Source organism: Diadema antillarum, unplaced genomic scaffold (genome assembly GCF_040938485.1).
Source record: "Diadema antillarum isolate AM-2024a unplaced genomic scaffold, OU_Dant_1.0 seq00002229_RagTag, whole genome shotgun sequence".
Classification (NCBI taxonomy): domain Eukaryota; kingdom Metazoa; phylum Echinodermata; class Echinoidea; order Diadematoida; family Diadematidae; genus Diadema; species Diadema antillarum.
The window spans coordinates 155,873-177,472 of record NW_027272861.1 but is presented as its reverse complement, the minus strand read 5'-3'; the positions used below and the strand labels follow the sequence as shown (position 1 = coordinate 177,472).

Here is a 21,600-nt window from a genome sequence, read left to right as displayed (position 1 = left end):
CAGGAGCTTTTCATGCCTGAAGTTCAAGTGGATGTTTGCCAAAAATGTCATAATTTATAAATCTCTCAGTAATTTATTTTAGGCTGTTGATGCTGCCGTAAAAACATAAGAAATTTCATATGAACTAGTCAGGACAAAGACAAAAAATCTCCGCACAAAACAAATACAAGTATTTTTTTATTGTCATTGGTAGTCAAATTTGTGTTTTACAGATATGAATAAAGCAATAGGCATAGTATTAACTATTGTATTACACGTAGTAACACTTTCATGGTAAGTTTGACGTTTTAAACGGCTACATTAAGTTAACAAAGATCGCAGGAGAGTTTTTTTTTAAGGAGTGCAACCATAAATGTGAAGGCATGTTAAATGAAAGGAGGAAAAAAAAGAATCAACGTTTGTAATCCTGGGTCTTCGACTTGAGCTATCTTTAATTAAACATTCCTTCTCTGTTCATCTCCAAGACCCCAGACTGTTCATGACCTCCGAGAATGCGCCAGTACGCGCGGTTTCTTCTGTTGATTGGTCTCTCTCTCTACCCACCCCTCCCCATTTCCCACTCTGGCACCTTGGCATCGTGGGATTTTCATGTTTCTGGGTAAACTTTCATGTGAAGCGTGCCTATCAAGTCACCACTTGTCTCACCTGCTGGCAGTGTAATAATGCGAGCAGAAAGTGGCAGACATTTTCTTCTGCTGCCCGCTACTTTTACTGCCGAAATACTCGGCTTTGTCACCACACACTACCACCAGTTATTCAGCGAGACACACGTTGTGTATTGGAATATAAATGGACTTTTGCACCTTCCTGAATTGGGTAAGTGTCTGACAGTTAAAAATCGTGACATCGCTAACGTTAGACAGTCGGCGTTAGTTTTAGGCTTGCGTATGCGTGATTTCATGGGTTCAATGTTCGATGGAAAATGTTGGCTCTGGGGAAAAAGGTGGCTTCGAAATTTTTTGCTTGCCCGATTCCATTGACTGCGCCCCATGAGTACAAATTTGACGACCATGACAATACGACATTGCCAGGGGAGTTCTGCTCAACTACACAATCTTTTCGGTATTTGTATCGCTATTTTAATGCCCTCCGCCGGCAGGAAGTTGTCCGTAGTAAATATAAAGAACGACAGGCATCTCCGAGTCTCGCAATTTCCGAGATTTCTTCCCAGTCCACATGACAAGTCCGCTAACGCAAGATCTAAAAATTAACGCACAGTAACGATCTGTAACGCACAGTAACGATCATTCACGCACAGTAACGATCTGTAACGATCATTCACGCACGGTGATCGTTAATTTTGTAACGCAGAAAGATTAACGCAGTAACGATCGGCGCTTGCGTTACACGTAAATTTAACGCAAAGTTTCTTTTGGTATATACTGTAGTCCTGAGTATACTTGGGCTGGTGTCTGTAGGAAAAGTGTGATATAACAAAATGAGTTCATTCTAATCGGGCTAAACATGTACGTTCTGTTGAAGACTGCAATTTATTGTCTCCTGTAAGCTACAACCTGAAGTGGCCTCTTTTCACAGAGACTGTATACAATGTATAACAAACTCCCAAACTGTGAACTTCCCTTGTCTACATGTACTCTATACAACATCTTAATTTACTGAAAGGTGCTATACAGTGTACATAAGCACTTGCCTGATTGCCCGGAGCAAGTGAAAATAAAAGTTGGACAAGTGATTTGGAACAGCGAGAAAAAAATGCTTGGAAGCAAAAAGTTATGAAGCTTTATATCATCTCCTTGCCCCCCACAAACCCACAAAACCAAGCATAAAGAAGCCATTAGGTAATGACTGTTTAGTGATACAACACACTTCAGTTTCATTTCAGCAACTTTCCAGCACTTACAGTGCTACGTGAAGACGCCCTAAAAGCAATGCAACACAAACATTTAATGGAAGCAAGTTTGTTACTCAAGTGTGTTTTGAGCATGGGAATTAATGTGTGCTATTCATTCAAATGATTGTGTTTATCAAGCCCTCACTTACAAGTTACACATTATGTATCTCGAGAGGTGATTTTCTGAATCAGTTTCTCTTATTTTTGGACTTTATTAGGGGGCAAGTGAAATTCACGTTCGGGCAAGTTTTCTGCAACAATTTAAAAATCTGCTTGCAAGACCAGGCAGGTGGTAAAACAAAGTTACATGTACAAATATGTAGAACCCTGTTTAGTGTTTTCCATAATCTGAAAAAAAAAAATGTGACTTCAATGCAGTATCATATTAAAACTCAAAGGTGGCTGACTGTTTGAACAAGAGTATTGACACTACATTGAGAGTCGTCATATAATGGACATAGCGAATTTCACAAGCTCCAAAGAGTTTGTTGGAAGAAAAACAAGATTCCACCATATTGGACATGAAGAAATTAATACTACATGTAATCCAATATTGTTAGCGACCCTGATATGTACCGTAGTCAGTGGTCTCATGAACACAGGGAATTCATCCGGTAAACAAGCTATGCACTAAAAATCACAAGCCACAGTAACAAAAGGCATTTATAACATTATAATAATGTCCAGCCAAAATGTATTGTTCAATAATGCCTCTTAGATATCAGTACCTACTTGTATAAGTTGCTAATGCATTGTAATGAAGTGTAATGCACTAGCCTGAATAACATGCATATTGTACATTTTGGTATTTCTTGACCAGGAAGTACAACACAATGGAAATTGAAGCAAGACTAAAACATTATTTTTGTTGTAGTTTACGGTAATTATTACATGTTACTGTAAAAGTGGAAATTTTCGCGGTGTTGAAATTTTCGCGCGTTTCGCGCAATCAGAAACTAGCGCAAAAATAAAAGCACGCAAATATTTTTGCATGCTATATGTTCCAGTAGTTGATGTCTTTATTCCGCGGAATTAAAAACATGTGAAACTCTTGTCACCCAGCCAATCGCGAAAAATTAGTCGTGCGAAAATATCCACTTTTACATTATCACTAATCAATCTAGTTTCACCAAGGAGGAACCTCCTTGGTGAAACCAAAGCTTTGGTTCCACTCAAAGCTAGAACACAAATTTAATAGGGGTTTCCCCTTTACAAGTACAGTAGGCCTATTCAATAGCATAGGACACAGCATCTAGGCAATACAAAAGCAAGAAACACAGATTACTAAATGAAAAAACATTTATGCACAAATTACTAACAATATCTAATTCATGCATTAAGAGCTATGTTGTTAAATTCTTCCAAACATCATATAAATTTATCATTTCTACTTTTTACAAAAACATCACACAGGCAGCTACAGTACTATGATACATTGTATATGTAGGGCTACACATTGATTAGTGGCAAGCTTTTCCTTTTGTTTTTTTGAGCAGTTGTTGGCTCGTCATACCATGTTCAGATTCGATTTTTGCCGATAAACATACATTGTATATTCCAAATATGCAGTGAAATTAAAACAAAATACATGTTAATAGGCATTTTGCCCACAAAGGCAACACAAGTCATAACAAAAGAAACAAAGTTGCATCGAGGCTTAAAACAAGTCAGTTTAGTCATAAAATATCAGAGCTCTTTATGCTCGGCCAATTCATAAAGTTCTGGAAGAATACATTGTACACAATGACATGTAATTCATGCAGTAGTCACCACAATGGTACATGTGTGTGCGCATATAATACCTACACTCTGTTCGTAAATCTCATACGCTTTCGACACCACTAATGAGTTGTGCAGAAACTACATTGTATTACCAATCACCCATACTTAAGCTATAAACTATACATTGTAATATGTGCTGCCAATTTGGGCAACATCCAAGCTTTCACATGTGAATGTTTGGGTTCTATTATTACGGCATCAATTTTAGATACATGCCAGGAATCCTCAATTAACAGAATTTGCCCTTTGTTGTTTAACTCTCAAATGCATCCTGAAACATCACACACACACAAAAAAAAAATCAATCATATGGGAGCAATTAAAGTGCCACATATTATCTTACACTGTAACTGTGCCACTTGACTCATGCAAATATATACACACCATTTTTTCCCAAAAATGCAGAAGCCACATGCATTCTTTTTTAATAAAAAAAAAAATTCTTCACACAAAATATAAACAAGTCCATTTCAGTATATTACCCAAGCCTGATAATTAAACATGGAAATCACACAAAATAATCAGGAATTTGAGCATCCATTATCTTCTTAAAACATTTTGTATCAATGGCAGAGCAGATCCAAGCCATGTCTTGTTCTTGAATACAATTTTGTACTAAAAGCCGTTTAGAGCCCATTACCTGCAATTAACACTTTGCTTGTTTAAAGATGGAGGGCAATGGGATAGCAATTTCACTTTCATTTGGGAACTTCAATTGAGAATTTACATTTAATTCAACAATACTAGTTATCTTTTTAAGCTTGTTACATGCTAAAAAAAAAAAAAAGGATCGAAATTACATGTATGGAAAATACACTCACAACATAAAATTCAGCCTGCACTTTATCATCTAATACATGTATCAAATCCACCTACCTCTCCTGAACATACTCAAGATAATGTATTAGGTTCTAGTTCATTCATTCACTGCAAAAACAGAATTTGGACTCAGGCTCATGTGCACACACATAGTTTGGATATTTCTTAATTACATGACTATGAGGTGACTTAAATTCAACTTCACTTTTCAAAGCTTTTGACAGAAATTTAGTTCAAAATAGATTTGGACTCAGGCTCATATGCACACTCACGGTTTTGAGATTTCTTAAATTGCATGATGTGACTTTTCAAAGCTTTTGACAGAGATTTAGTTCAAAACAAAAATGTACTTTAATAGACATCTCATAATGGAGTACTTGCAATTTAGCATCAAATGAACTACACTACAGTGCCACTACAGCTGTAGTTCAGAGTGTCACAAAGCAAAGCAGTGGGAGTGTCAATTTCATGAGGCCACGCCTTCTTTCTCTCTGCGTCGCATCCCATTGGTCAATTGAGGAATGGGACTAGATGTAGTGGGAGTGTCATGAGTGCCATTGACACCATTGGTGACCTTTCTGCTGTCTGCTACATCGAAAGATTTTCGGGCACGCGGATTCCGAATGTATGCATTGTAAAAAAAGTGGGCAAAAAGAATCATGTAGCTGGTATAGACGACGATACCGAAAATTAATTCGGGGGTTTCCGTAGAGCAACCGTCGCTGTAAACTTTGTGGTAAACTGCGTAGAGTACAGCGAACATTCCCATAAACATTTGGCTGAGTTGTAGCGTAGTGACGCACATTGCGATTTTGCGGTTGATCCGAAATCCTGCCGCACGTGCCGCATAGTAGCTGTACATTAGACTATGGACGAAGTAGTTCATTACACAGAACCAAAATGCGACCGAACTGCGCGTGGAATACAATCGCCAGGCGAAAATAAGCGTGCTTGCGTGGTGATACCAGTGTAGAAATATCAGTTTCTGCTTCCGGAGAATGATAAAAGCTGTGTCTACTAGCTCCGGAAACTTCGAAAGGACGAATAGCAATCCCCATATTCCGATGTAACCCTTTGCGAAATACCGGGTTCCGCAAATCGTAGCATGAAATCCATCATAGCGAATTGCGTTGATAAGAACGGGCAGGCAACGCACGGTACCAACGATGCTGAACACCCCTATACAGAAGTTCCATACGATCAGCGGCGTACGTAGCTTGAATGGGTCTCGTGGCTCCATCCATTGCTTCGCGGGATGGATCAAAATTATATAAATGGTGGATGCTATAAAGGTGGTATACCATACTGCCCGACACCAGTCAATCCATGCCTCATCAAACATGGACTCGAACGGAAAAATTGGCTCTATCTTCCATACAGATTCAGCCATTTCACTACAATTCTCGAGTAAAACCCTAAGCAGAATCTCTTCACCAAGAAATCTCACTCTGGTGGGCGTCCGTCCGGTCCGCAGCCCCTGCAATCAACGCTGATATGCGGTCGGCGAGAAGATTCTAGCCAGCTGCAGAAGAGCTGCCTATGGAGCATCCAGGGCAACTGAACGTATAAAATGAAAGTCGTCGGAGCCAGCCAGTGAGGTTGCTCGCTGATTATCGATGTTTAAAATGTCGCTTACTTTGATTTCCTGTGCTTTCCACAGCTGCAGAAGCTTTCGTATGAAGTGCAGTGTCAGTCTCGGTAGCAGTGCCGGTAGAATACCTGCTGAAAGTGAATTTTATAGACAACGTGGGTACACGAGACTGATTTCTCCTCAAATGATCTTTGGAGCCGGTCGCTGGCGAGCTGCGCGCGTGCGATCTACGCGAGCGAGTGTGAGAGAGATCGACCGACAGTAGATCATAGAGCGCAAGCGTGGTACGTGCGTGTATGATATGCAGCGATGACATCTCGTAGTCTGCTTGTGTGTGTGTGTGTGTATTATGATATGGCGTGTTAAATGTTTTATGTGTGCATAAATTACTGGACATGCGCACATCGTATAACGATCTGCTACTAACTCAGTAATACCCATTTGTAACAGCTCTATGGTAATCGCACACTTGTAATCCGAAATTCCCCACGATCAGCTGGGAGGATTACACCGTACTAGTAATTTCATCAACGTGGACTTTATTTTTTGTTCGTCTGTCCCAACCTGACGTGCACTCACGGGCATGCAAATTTTGGGAGAATGCCCCGGTTAGACCCAGAATGGGAAGAGCAGTGATTTTTGAAAGAATTATCTTATATGTCCACACGCCAATTTCTGATTTTTTTTTTTTTTTTTTGGGGGGGGGGGGGGTTAAGAAATCCCGCAACAATATCAAGGAATTCATTTCTATAAGCTACTGTTTTGAATAAAACACTTTCTACATATTTCACTCAAAGAGTCGGCCACAGATCGTCAAAGTTAATTTCGAAAAAATGCAAAAATGCAAAAACAAACAAACAAACACCTTTAAAAAAAAATCCCTCACGTAGGAAGGATCTTCCCCTCCCACACCCTCTCCCGAATATAATTATGTAGGTAATAAAAGTATGTTCTTGCCCTCATTGTTTTCAAATTTGCCTTTGTTTCTCCATCTTTATATAACGTACCGAGTTAATTGGAATTTGACATTGAGCTGACTGTTGACTCATTTCGTGCACGTGAATGTCCTCTGCAGGTTGTCTTTAATTCTCACCTCCCTGTTTATGTGAAATTAAAGGGAAAGTTTACCCAAATATAGATATGGATTGAGTGAATGCAGCTGTATAAGTAGAACACATCAGTGAAATTTTGAAGAAAATAGGATAATCCGTTCAAAGGTTTAAGAATTTCTGAAGTTATATAAAATACGGCTGAGAAGGCTACTTATTGTGACATCACACCAGAACAACAATATAACAATACATTTCACTTCTCTTATAACTGAAAAGAACAATTGACTTATACCTCTTCTGTAGAAAGCATTGGATGATACTCTTAACAACATGATATTATTATTATGTCAACAAGTTAAATGAACGTGCACTTTTCATAAAAAGTGAAATGTTGTGATATTCTCTTTATATTTTTGATATCGTTGTTAGGTGTAATGTCACAATTCAGCCATTAATAGTTGCCTTCTCATCGATCCAGCCGTATAGCCGCAGTAAAACTTTTAAAATTAATAACTTTTGAACGGATTATCCGATTTTCCTCAAACTTTCATTGATGTGTTCTATTAGGATTTCTGAATTCATTCGATCCACATGCATATGGGTAAGGAAGGGGGTATAACGCCAAAGGGGATCACCACTACCCCCTCCCCCCAAAAAACCAAACCAAACAAAACACACACAAACACAAACACACTTAAACATGCGCACATGCATATAAAAGAAAATGTACTACCCATATAACATTATCCTTTGCAGTATAACGTGAAGATTTTAAAGGCAATTAATAGAAAAGGGGATTAATCAAGGAAGAAAAGCAGCGGAAAATTAGGAATGTATATAATTTTGAGGGAAAAAATAGAGCAACACGAAGGAGGAGAAAGAAAATCGAAGAAAGGAGAAAAAGGACCATGGGGTAAGAAGAAGGTGAACGTTGGATGATCTAGGATGAGAAAGAAACCTGCAAAAGCCGTACAGGCGATGTCAAATCAAAATGCTCATCCGTAAATCAGTACTAGTCAAAGAGGTTCGTATATCTGTTACACTCCACTCCTTCATTTGCTCTTGTCAAACTATAAAACTACACAATGGAAAGGCAATCGGTCGCCAATCCGAATAGCCTCTTGCTCACCTCAGCTTAATCCTCTTTTCTCGTATTATAGCCGCTGACTTCATTAAAGCATTCTCCTCTGCATCTCTCTCTCTCTCTCTCTCTCTCTCTTCAATGTGGTGTGTGCTTGTGTGTGTGTATGCGCGCGCGTATATAATTATGGGTGGTGTGTATTGCACAAAGAGATTATATACAATCTCTTTGGTATTAAAGGACAAGTTCACCTTCATAAACATAAGGATTGAGAGAATGTAGCAATATTAGTAGAACATATCATTGAAAGTTTGAGGAAAATCGGACAATCCGTTCAAAAGTTATGAATTTTTGAAGTTTTTGTGCAGTAACCGCTGGATGAGAAGACTACTGCAGTGTGTGAATAACTTAGATGTCACATGCGTACAACAATATAAGGAAAATATAAAGAGAATTTCACAAAATTTCATCTTTTGAAAAAAGTACACATTCCTCCGACTCGTTACCGACAAATGTTATGGGTAATATTATTCCCCCTGCCTTTAGAAAGAGGCAAGTCAAGTGTTCTTTTATCATGCGAAAAAAGTGAAAATATGTTGAATTTTCTTTACATTTTCTTTATACTGTTGTACGCATATGACTCACAAGCTGTAGTAGTCTCCTCATCCAGCGGTTCCAACACAAAAATTTTAAAAATTCATAACTTTTGCATCGATTGCCCAATTTTCCTCAAACTTTCACTGATGTGTTCTACTAATATTGTTGCATTCTCTCAATCCTTATGTTTATGAAGGTGAACTTGTCCTTTAAATGACTTGTTTGATACTTCGTTGATATGACCGTTGGCACGAATAAATAAAAGGTGATTGAACAACACCAGTAAGAAGAAGACGGAAAAAGAAAGAAAAGAAGAAAGATGGAAAGAAAGAAAGAAAGAAAGAAAGAAAGACGTGTCTGACGAATAAAAGAAAAAACTTCGAGTCACTATGTCTGTGTGCTTTACCTGTGAATGGCGAGAAATGATAGTCGGCTGTGACCTGGAGTGTTTGTCCCTTTGAGTCCTCAGTGTTTGTTCACGCGGATTTGTTCGAAGTATACCTGGCAAATAATGATGAGCTGACTATTCAACCATTCTCAAAGGCTAGAAAGGAAGGTTTCGTCTCACCTCCCTGCCCGAATACAATGCAAGTCGTCATCAGACATTTCTATTGCAGCCCCCCCCCCCCCACCCCCTCCTCCCCCACTGGCCGAACATATTTATCAAAAGACAGACACAGTTGCGCACACACAGAGACACACACACACGCAATGACAAGTTGTCCAATTATTTTCATATAACATTTAATACCGACTGACAGAGCTAGTGAAATCATGGTGTGAGTGCAAAATGCAATTATTGGGTTGACATGCAAGGCATAGGCCTTATTGGAGCTATAGTTACGGATATTATACCCCTCATGCAGTCACATATTATAGTTTCATGCTATCCGCAGGTTTTATTAAATTTGTGAAGCGTATAGTTTGTAAGGCAACACGTGAAAAAAAAAATTATAACTTGGGAGAATATTCACACTCAGATAGGACAAAGCTTTGATAACCGAGAGCAAGGAACTGAGGAAGTAGAAACTATAATGCAATCAATCTCTTCGATATTGTTGTATTTTCTTTCGGCAGTGTTCGTTGTTGGAAACGGGTGATGTTCGCTGCTGTACATTGAAATGAGGTTCGGTATTCCGAATGCTCGTTATTCACATCAAAACACACAATTCCCCTTTACCGGTTCGTTAAAACTGAAAATTTATTCAAGATTCCGCATTCCACGGGGCCTATGCGTTATTACGACCCATCCGTTAATCTAAAATGGCATGAGGTTTGTGATTTGATATATATAATTAAATGAAGATTTGTTAAGCAAATAAATAAATAGATAAATAAATAAATATATCATATATATATATATATATATATATATATATATATATATATATAAGGTTCATTAACCCGAAGATTAAAATAACTGCGGATATAAGGAATCGTCAGAATCATGAATCTGCTTCTTTTTCTGATTACCGAAACTTCAGAACAACGAATCGTATTTCATTTTCGGATTATATAAGTGAACCTTCAGAATAACGAAGTGTAACCATTGAAAAACTTGCATTTGAAGAATTACAGGCAAGTTATCGGCCTACTCTCTGAAAAAAAAAATCGAGTGAAAATGGTCACTCTTGAAGGAGTGAAAAACAGAAGTGAATTAAGAGTAAAATTGGAGTGAATTTTTAGTGAAAATTCACCCATTTTAAAGTGACCTCATGGATCACTCGAAGATTTTGGAGTGATCCCTGAGGTCACTCCAAAATCAATGAAAATGAACATTTTCACTCAAATTCACTCCAATTTTACTCTAAATTCACTCTTTTCTGTTATTCACTCCTTCAAGAGTGAACATTTTCACTGATTTTTTTTTAGAGACTATAGTGACTCTGCATCGGTATGATTAACGACTGGCCAAAAGAAAGGAAAACAGGAGCTGTATAGCTGAATTATCAAAATACCCTGAATATGACCCATCTGAGATGGTGTGTGATGCAAGCGTGGGCGATGCGTTGACGGATTCTCATTTATTACATCTCATAATAGCCTAAATTGTCATTAATTTTAGGAGTTTATTGAAGGCAATAACACTTTGCTCCATGCAAAGGTCCCATGACATAATATGACACATCTCGGCAATTCTCATTTCACCTGCTCCAATATTTTGAAAGAGGCCGTAGAAGAGTCCAAAGTCTATACAATTCTTTTTGACTATTTTTTTTTCCAGTCGCTATTCACAATCATATACCGCTTGATGTGTGTACAGGTTTAAATGAAGGAAATTACAGAGCAGTCGTAAATCCAGTAGATGAGGGAGAATTATAACATACTATACAGAAATTGTGTGAAAACTGCAAAGTTGCATATTATACTCAGTCTCTCATATATACCAGATGATAGGTCAATTTTAGGGACTACATACAGCGGGCAAAACATCGTGTCCGAGGACGAAATCATCTGGAAACATTCGAAATAATGGCCTTGTGTTACAACCTGAAGGCCTTCTCTTTACTTATTCTTTTATCTATCTATTCATCTATTTTTTTTTTCGATTTCATGGGTACGGAACCAGTTTGTCTCTCGTGGTGATAAACGATTTGTTGATTTTCACTCGTTTTAGAGTGACGTCAGGGATCACTCCAAAATCTTCGAGTGATCCCTGAGGTCACTCCAAAATGAGTGAATATGGACATTTTCACTCGAAATTCACTTCAATTTCACTCTAAATTCACTCTTTTTTGTATTCACTCCTTTAAGAGTGAATATTTTCACTCGATTTTTTTTAGAGAGTACCTTTTTTTGAAAATTAAATTCCTTTACAATGACCGATAATAATAGGACCTAATTATGAAAAAACCCAACGAGCACGCAAATTGAACAAGCTCTGAAAACTGGCAGATTCCTGGCGGGGGACATAATAATTATATGAGGTCACGTTAAACCCATTTCAATGATAAGACTAACATTCATAATTATGATCTTGGGCATTCGGTATAACCTTGGGCCCACCGCACGTTCGTTCAGTGCTTCACTGCATGGTGATAAACACCTACATTTCCTAAGCAACCGGTGATGAGGGTACGGAAGCTTGAACTGGCAAGTTATATAGGCGCCCTATTCAGGACGCAAAGGCAAGAAGGCAATTAATTTCTTAAAACTCCCCAAAGGGGCCCTGTTCTCCTGTCGATAACAGCGTGTCGAGATTTACACGTCGCCTTCTTGGCCTTGTCGAGGTCGCATGGCGTTCTCTCATCCTCTAGCTAGTATGAGTGAGCTTTTATTGATCTGCGATGCCGACGCTACGACGACGCTTTGAGGCAAAAAAAAGAAAAAGAAAAAGAAAAAGAAAAGACGTTCTGCTCATGCGCATAATTGAATCTATTTTCCGCACGCCCATGAAGTATACATGCATTGTTCCTCCTAACTATTGTATATATATATAAATATATGTTGTTATATATCTGGGATACTACATGAATCTTTTGTAAATGTTTGAACAATATTTTTTCATGACATGTATACTTTGTACTATGTTTTGATTTTCGTTGATTGGAAATAAACTATGATTGAATTGAATTGAATGCGCGAGACAGCCATTTCCATTGCCTGCCCAACGTTACGTGGGAAAAAGCGCCGTTATTATAGGCTATCCTTTAGCGTTCTTGTCGCAGACGTAACGCTCGCCAGTGCCGCAGGCCTATACTAGTATGGCCCTGACGCTCGCTAGATATCGAGAGAACGCCACGCGGCCTAAGAAATAGCTAGGGCGCCTATATGCTAGAGTGGCTATGGAACACGGGCGAATTTGGATATCCTCATCTTCCCTAAAGAAAGATTCAACTTAGGCGGGTTTGATACACATCCCTTCTACAACTACGTATATACACCATGGCTCTTTTAAAGAGCAGCCTCATCGAGCCATGTTTGACCGTCTCGTGACCAGTAGGTCACTACAAGTGATAATAATAATAGTGAAAATGATAATAGTTATCATCATCACCGCCATCATCATAAATCAGTGTGTTCACATCACAGTGTGTTCATCATGAATCTGAATGTGTGTCCACATCTATAGTGTGTTTATGTTAAGAGTGTGTCCACATCACAGTGTGCGTTCATGGTACTCCAGTAAGTGCTTACCCACATCGAGTGTATTCAATGCTAGAGTGTGCCCATATTATAGTGTGTTCATGGTTAGTGTGTGTCCACATCGAGTGTGTTCATTGCTATTAGAGTGTGTCCACAACCGTGTGTTCACGGTTAACGTGTGTCGACATCAAGTGTGTTCCATGCAAGAGTGTGCCCACATCACAGTGTGTTCATGCTTAATGTGTGTCCACATCAAGTGTGTTAGTGGTTGGGTGTGTCCACATCAAGTGTGTTCATGCATAGTTAGTGTGTGTCCACAGTTAGCATGTCCATGGTTTGTGTATGTGTGTATAGTTGTGTGTACCCACAATTAATTGGAGCCCAGTTAATGTGTGTGGATGGCAGTTACCCAAAATTTAGGAGCGTCAGTGGCTACAAAAGCGTCCACAGTTACAGTAGCCTGTGTTCGTGACAAGGTTGAGTTTAAGTGATTGTGGCTCGCGATTAGTTTGTGTCCACAGACAATGTGCCTCCACAGTTATAGTAGGATGTATGGACAGTAAATTTGTGTTCGTGATTTGCATGAGTCTACAGTGTGTTCATAGCTTGAGTGTGTTTACAATCTTGTAGAGGTCCACACTTGACGGCACTCAGACACACATTAACAAAGATTACCACCAGGTACATTCATGATACACAGATTAACACCAGGTACATCCATGATACACAGATTAACACCAGGTACATTCATGATACAGTAGATTAACACCAGGCACATTCATGATACACAGATTAACACCAGGTACATTCATGATACACAGATTAACACCAGGTACATTCATGATACACAGATTAACACCAGGTACATGCATGATACACAGATTAACACCAGGTACATTCATGATACACAGATTAACACCAGATATTGATATGTATTGGCTAGATTTATTGTCATAAATATATACAGCAGGGAAGTAACAGGCTAATTCTTTCTCTCCCTCTCTCTAAAAAAGAGAGAAACAGAGGAAAACAATTTGTGTCTTTACACTAAGATGTTGTCTGTACTGATGAAATAACAAATGGAATAATCACACAAGAGTCTGGACTCAAAACTAGCGATGACCATACCCTGCAGTCTTGGGTAACACAATAACAGGTTACGAAAGCAGATATTTGATTAAAATCACATCAATACAATTTCCTACTGAGGCAGGTATTGCTGTATAAAGGTGCTCGATAACAAATGCTCTGTTCGATACCAACCAACCTCTCTAAGGCTACAAAATCATCAACCAAGACCTTCAGAATGATTTACAAAACTTCAAAATTTCATTTAAAAAAAAATAGTCATAACAGTATGAACATCATATTCCCATGCTGTAAATTTATCAACTGATCTCCAGATCCAAGAATAATGACAAAAGATGCCATTCAAACCTTCATAATGACATGTGACTTGGAGATACATTGTATACTTCACCTAACACACACTGCCTTCATCTTTGGCCTGGAGTTACATGCTGGTCATTTTCTCCCCAGTTATACCTGCTCCCTAAATAATAATATTTTCATGATAAGGGCTTGATAAGGGATAAAAGGGGTGGTATAGTTTCGGTTGAGATGGGGCTTCATGTTTCCATTTTTTTTGTGTGTGTGTGAGATAATGAAAAACTTTTTAATGAAATATTAAAGAGTATACAAGTGTAAGTAAGAGGAATTTAAAGTTTATTTCATGAAGCTAGGAATTGACATAGCTAAGATATCTAAGAACAAAGAGGTCATAATAAAAGGTGGGACCCACTTTTTAGGACCTCTTTGTTTTACTTCGTTTTTGGATACCTCAACCATTTCAAAAGTGACTTTCATCAAAGACACTTTGAATTTCTCTTAGAATTGTATGTTCTTTAGTATTTTAGAAGTTGTTTTAATTATCTCACAAAAAGTTGAAATCTGAATCCCCTATCTCAACCAAAACTACATACCTTCCCTTTAAACTCAGAGGATAGAGCATGTACATAGTTCGATGATATTGATCATCTGATGTGGTACATGGTCACATTGATTACTGACCGTAATGAGTGAAATGGGAAATTGATTACACCTTTGTATATCACACAGCAATCCCATAAACTATGAAACCCTACTACAGTAGTGGCACACACATTTCTAATCAAGCATCTCTGGACTGCGTAAAGTATTGCTATACATAAATCTCCAGATTTTGCCCCGTATTGCTCCTTTTAGTTGATGACTTGGCAAGTCCTGGTGGTGACTTGATACCCTGGTAATTAAGTTGGAATAGAGCAGTTGAGGGTGCGGATGTGGCCCCCAAAAAACCTTTGAGATCAGTTCAGCAATGGATTGTTGCATAACCAATAGTCAGATGATTGTGGTCTCACTATCAGAAAACTGAAGACTTCATTTAAACACAACAAAAAGAAATAAAAAGAAATTATGATCTCTTGTCATAAACCTGCCTTTTTATATCTAAACCAAAGTGAGTTGGACCTTTCATAATTATCATTGTCTTGCAGGACATAAAAATTTACACTTCAATGTATATCTATATTTTTTCTAATGTTGTTCACCCCTGCCCCTCTCCATAGTTATTATTTGTTAATATTATCAATCATTAATGCAAATGACATTTATTTTCAACATAAACCATTTCTTTCACCTGTAAGTGATAATTCCATCTCTGAATTCTTGAGACTACAGTAATCTCTTAGACTGCACAAAATCAATCAAAAATGCAAACATTTTTTGAATGACATTGAATTCCATTGCCACATCTTTTCTTCTATTTTTTTTTCCTTCCCTTCTTTTATAGGAATCACTGATACAACAAGGTCATCTCAAAATTGGCAGCTCACAGTAGTCTGGCATCAAGACTCCAGGCTGTCTACTTACCAAACATATTCTTACATTTGGACAGAGTCTAGGGAAATACAGATTGGAGAAAAATGACGGCTCACAGCTTGTGACGAGGTTAACATCACTTTAACTTACACTGAACTCCCTCACCCTAGAATTCATCAAACAGGATACACTCTCACATTCAACATGAGCCATATATCCGCAATACGAATAGAATCACTCGCCACACTAGTCTAGACTCTAGACTGTTTGAAAATCTATGTTTCTTTCTTTCACTTTAATTATATGGGTGTGATGGCATGATCCCAAGAATCCATCCATCTCAGAAAATGTCATTTATTGGGATCAACCCACCACACTCCTTGACACCAGTATCAAATTTCATGCACAATGTACATCATACTCTGAAGGGAAAAAGTAATACATTGTCACAGTCTAGAATCTAGACTAGCTGTGCATCTGTGTTTCCTTTTGGAGCTCAAGTATGTAAGACAACTTTATTAATTCTGCCACTGCTACTGCCATGCACTCAATGTGACATGTCATTGGTAATTTGAATGGCTGATATTGAGAGGGTTAAAGGCATTAATCATTGTGATAAAAAATACAACATGGGTCTGTAACTGACAGACTAATATAAGTGTAGCATCTAACTGATGACTCAACCAATCTGGGGGTCTGATGTATTTAAAATTTTGCTCAAAGTGCCCTGTAAAGTGCCCTGTTGTATTGCAAAAGCACAAGTGAACTGTGAGCAATGATTAATCAATGGGCACTTGGCAATCCTCCGACAACAATCAGCGATTTGGGGATGTATCCTTGATTGTCTGATATGTAATCAATTATTACAAACCCTGGCCAAAAACAACAACAACAACAACAACAACAACAACAATGGGTCTGTACATTTCAGTGCCAACTGGGACAACTGAAAGATGTCTTCAACACTTATGAAGAGTAAAAAAAAACAAAAAAACAAAAAACAAAAAACCTGCATGTGGTAAAAAACACACAGAAAAAAAAACCACCCCCCCCCAAAAAAAAAAAAAAAACATTCAAATTTCTCACAATGCTGCGCTGAAAAGTAAATTGAATTTGGGATCTGACCCCCTCCCAATTTGGATGCCTAGTGTCAGACGATGCCCTGCCACCTGAAGCAAAAACAGCCCTCTTTTTCTCAAGTGACCCTTACTGAAATTGTATGAGCAAAAGGGAGAATGAAATCTTCCATCTTTGACCATGTCCACCTAAAGCATGAGCCAAGGCTTTTGTGGAGGAACTACCAGACCATCTTTTCAAGACTAAGACCTGGGATTAATATTTCAATGAGAGAAAACGCAACTTCACGAGCATGTCTTGTTCCATTCCGTTGAACTATGGAACAATGTGACAGTATTGTGACATAACATTCAGTGACACATGGTTCAAAGTCCTTCTACTTGGACAGTCACAGTTAAATGGCCTACAAAAAAAAATCTAAACACAACTCACTAATTTCATAGATCTGAAAATGACAAATATCAGTTTAAACCCTTTTCAGAGGGAAGAAAAACATGAGAGAAAAAAAAAATAAAGAGAAAATGAAAAAAAAAATACATTTAAGCACAGAATGTACAACCATCACATAATCAAATCAATTCTGTATTCCACATATAAACATGTATAGTACTGATGACAAAATAAAAAAGGATAAAGAAACTACAAAAAAAAAAAAAGGAATCTAAACATATGAGCTATATCTACAGATTTTGGAAGTCAAGAAGAGAGACATTTATGTACAATATAAATGAGTAACAAAGAATGTCGAGGCTACGGTATTCAGCATTTTCATTAACAATATCGAATGCACAACTGTAAGTCCAAGCAAACACACACTCTTGACAATTTTTCATCGCACGAATTTGCTCTGTGAAAGAGGCCACTGATGTACCATGATAATCAACTGAATCACTTCCATGGAAACTACAAATCTGTAACACTTTGTTCTTCATGGGCACCAAGCTTTGATACCGACACCAAAGCACAGTCAATGATACTGTAAAACATGATATATTCGCGGCACGAAATGTTCGCGAATTGGAGCCAACGGCCTCATTTGTGGCATGAAATTTTCTCGACATTGCCACTGGTGTGCAATGCATACAGTGTAGACAAGAATTTTCACAAATCTTGGCGCTCGCGAAATTCGCGAAATTAAAATGCATGCAAACATTCCTCGTTTTACAGGTATTTCAGCTGGCTGACCGAGTCGTAGTAAGCCTTTGGGTCATATTAGGATACCGATGTAAGTGAGTGGTATTTCTAATGGGTACTTTATACCAAGCGTGTATATTCATAGTGAAATTCCACCTCACTGATAAAGTTGACTCTGATAAGAAGTGATATAAAAAAAAAAGGAGGACAGTCAAAACATCCATTTCAATCAGACAAAACATGAACTCTTATGGAACTCAACAGACTTGCACATTTTTCCTCAACAGCACTGTTCTTCCCAGCCATGTGAGAGAATCAGATTAGGTAGGTTCCCTATGCAAGGCTCCCATTAGCTTGCCTAAAATAAATTTTAGATCATTTTACTCATTTTGTGTTTGTTTGTTACATAAATTCAAGAAGTGAGAACATTCACATTAACCCGTTGAGGACGAGTCCCGAGTATACTCCGGCAGGTGTCTATGTGAAATGCGTGATGTAGCAAAATCAGTCCGTCTTCAACAGGCTAAGTTGCTAGAGAGTTGCAACTATCTAGCAATGCTGACTTTGTTAAGAAAGGTGTTTACAGTTTCAGAACTTTTGAATAAAGGAAAAACCAAAGAATTATGATTTTTTTTTTATCCATACACCAAAAAGATGAGAGTATTGCAAAGAAACTGCACCATGGCCTTGATTGATTTGCACATATAAATTATGACGTCTTTGCAAAGCAAAAACTTAACGAATTGAAAAATTGTGACAAAACTTTCTTGTCTGATTTTTTTTTTTGATTTTCTGTTTCTTTTCTTTCCAATCTTACATTTGGTTTACCTTCATTCTCTTTAACAAAATCCACTTACATACAAAGTGGAGTTTCCCTTTAATCACGCAACTCTGCTCTGATGCGACAAATGGGACAGACCTTGTCGGAGTCATCACTACAGCTATGATAACTTGGGGCATTTCACATGAAGAATGTTAGCATATCATCTGCTTGTGATTCTGTGAGATAAAATTGATACATTCAGGAATAGAGAGTATCAAAGTTGTGACGTCTCAGTCTTACGTCATAGCTTGGGTTGGAACGAGGGGTGATAATAAACACTTGGGCCCGGTGAGGCTATTTAGAATCTGTTTCCATGGGGATGGATGGTTATGACACCACATTTTGGTGCTCTAAACATACAGGTGGTACATCATTTCTTTTAAAAAATACTACCAGCAACAACATCCATTTCTTTGTAGAATAATTCTCAACAAAGCAAGAGCTAAAAAGGAACAATATACACTAGTCTACAAAAATATACACTACTTTTGGCTAAGCATTTGCCATATATGCAAAAGCAAGAACACGGAAACAACATGAACAACTTACAGTTAACATATAAAAAGAATTCAAAACAATTGTTTTCTTAAACACAGCGTTCTGGTAAGGCAAGCATTTGAATTTCCTTCTGCTTAAAACTACATAAACTATATAGCTCAAAAGATTTTGCTGAGAACTATATAAAAAGAAAAGGAACTTGAGGAAAACCTTAATCTGATTGTCAAGGATATCATGATTAGTCTCATGATTTGTTCACTGATGAAAAGCTATTAAAGAAAAACATCATAGACTGCTTCTTACTGTTATGCTCTTTCCTTGTATCAAAAGTCTTGTGTCTAGTCATAAAATGATCTTATTTTTGTTGATCCTTTCATTCAACATTAGGCCTACTTGTCAGCAGAATAGACAATAATATGTCTTACTCTATCATTCAGGAAAAAAAACAAACAACAACACAATTACCCAAGTTACTATCTTTTTTTTTTTGTCATGAATACATATGACATGAAAATACTCTATGTCAACATAACACTGCCCTGTGCAAAGACATGCAGAATTACCACGTCAACTGTATGTGATAAAACCAACTGTTCAAACAGCAGAGATGTACAAGGTAAACTATTTTCCATGAAGCAAGCACTACCAGAAAATTATAATCTATGCAAATACATGCATACATTATGCAAATCCAGGGAAGAAAATCAAGATAAAGTCAGTCTGACAAAATCTGATGGAAAATTTTTACTACTTGGTATTACAAAGCTTGCAAATTTGAACGAAACGAATTAAAATGTCTCTAAATGCCAAATAAAATACAAAAATAGATATTCCAAAATAAGTCCTCTCTGCAACATACCGTAACAATGCAATACAAAGACACATAGACACAGCATTGATTTGATCAACTTTTAACAACAAATGCACAATTCTGATGCCGACATTATTTAACACTTTACACCTACATGCTCTCTCTACGCAGCTACAGGTGTTCATGGCTGAAATACAATGCAGAAAAATAGAGCGCTACAATTTCAGACTAGTCCCCTTCTAAACAGCAAAAGTCCAGGTTTGCAAATGGTGCATTATATATGAGATACTACCACAGGAAAAACAGCCTTACAACTAAATGAATGAAAAAGCCTGGTAGGGAAGCCTTACAATGACTGCACAAAAACCTATTACTGGACTATAAGAAGTTAAGCTTGATAAGTTCCCAGCTGGGTTACTGAAAAGAACAAATGAAGAAAGAGCAACAAAAATCCTTGTGAGTCTGTTAAAAGCTAAAGATTAACAAGAAAGAATATCTGGTAAAGGTAAGAGAACAATACCATTGATAGTTAATCCAAGGTAAAGATGATAGTCAGCCAGATTAAATAGAAATAGCCATGCTTGTATCCTTTTATAGCTAGCAAAGGCTGATCTCCTCTTCAATGCCTGTCCTGTATCAAGAAGGCAAGAAAATGCTGACATTGTACCATTTCATGTCAAACAATGGCTTTCACGTGACCCCTTTTAAATTGGGACATGTTGTGTCCTTACTTTGATAATAATGGGAAGGGGGAAGGGGTAGGGGGAGGGAAGGGGAAGGGGGGAGGGGGAGGGGGCGGGGGAGGAGGAGGGGTGAGGACTTGATGTGTCCCCAATGTCAATTTTTCGCCCAACTGACATCTCACACACTGAATGAATAGATGATCAGGACAATTTCTTCTAAGACATGAATCATTTGGGACTCCCTAGATAACGATTAACCCTTTGAAGACCAGTGCCGAGTATACTCGGACACGTGTCTGTGGGAAATGCGTGTTGTAGCAAAATCATTCCATCCTCAAGGGTTGAAAGAAGCAGTATATCTGACCATTTGTGATGCGTCATCACAAAAGCCAATGTCTGGAATTTTTTTTTTTTTTTGGTTCTCGGAAGATTTGAATTTGTTGGAAGCTGAGCTCTAGATTGATATATGATTTGCCCCACTTCATGACACAAAAAGTACTCTTAAAAAGAATAAAAAGTTAGAAAACTGTAAAGGCTACATAGCAAAAGTGGTTTTACGCACATTTTTCTTCCATTTATAATCTCCAATTTTATACCAGTTGCGTGATGATGCACCAGCTTTATTTAATCAATCATACGCGACCCTAATAAATGGCTAGTGTGCCTCTATCTCTACATTGACACATACTTTGGAAATCTTTTAAAGAAATGTTCAAATGCTATTGGGCGAGATATAACCAATGACAATAATTTTACACCATTACGATTGGTTGGGTACAACATATGCATCTCCCTCAGTTTATCTTTATAGCCTTACACTGAATTTAGCTTTTATCTTCTAATATCTTATTCAAT

At 37.8% G+C, this 21,600-nt stretch overlaps 1 pseudogene; it reads right to left on the bottom strand.

Moving 5' to 3' along the window:
* Window positions 1–1,391: 1,391 nt before the first annotated feature.
* LOC139714313 (very long chain fatty acid elongase 6 pseudogene) lies at window positions 1,392–6,239 on the bottom strand (annotated as a pseudogene).
* Window positions 6,240–21,600: the final 15,361 nt, after the last annotated feature.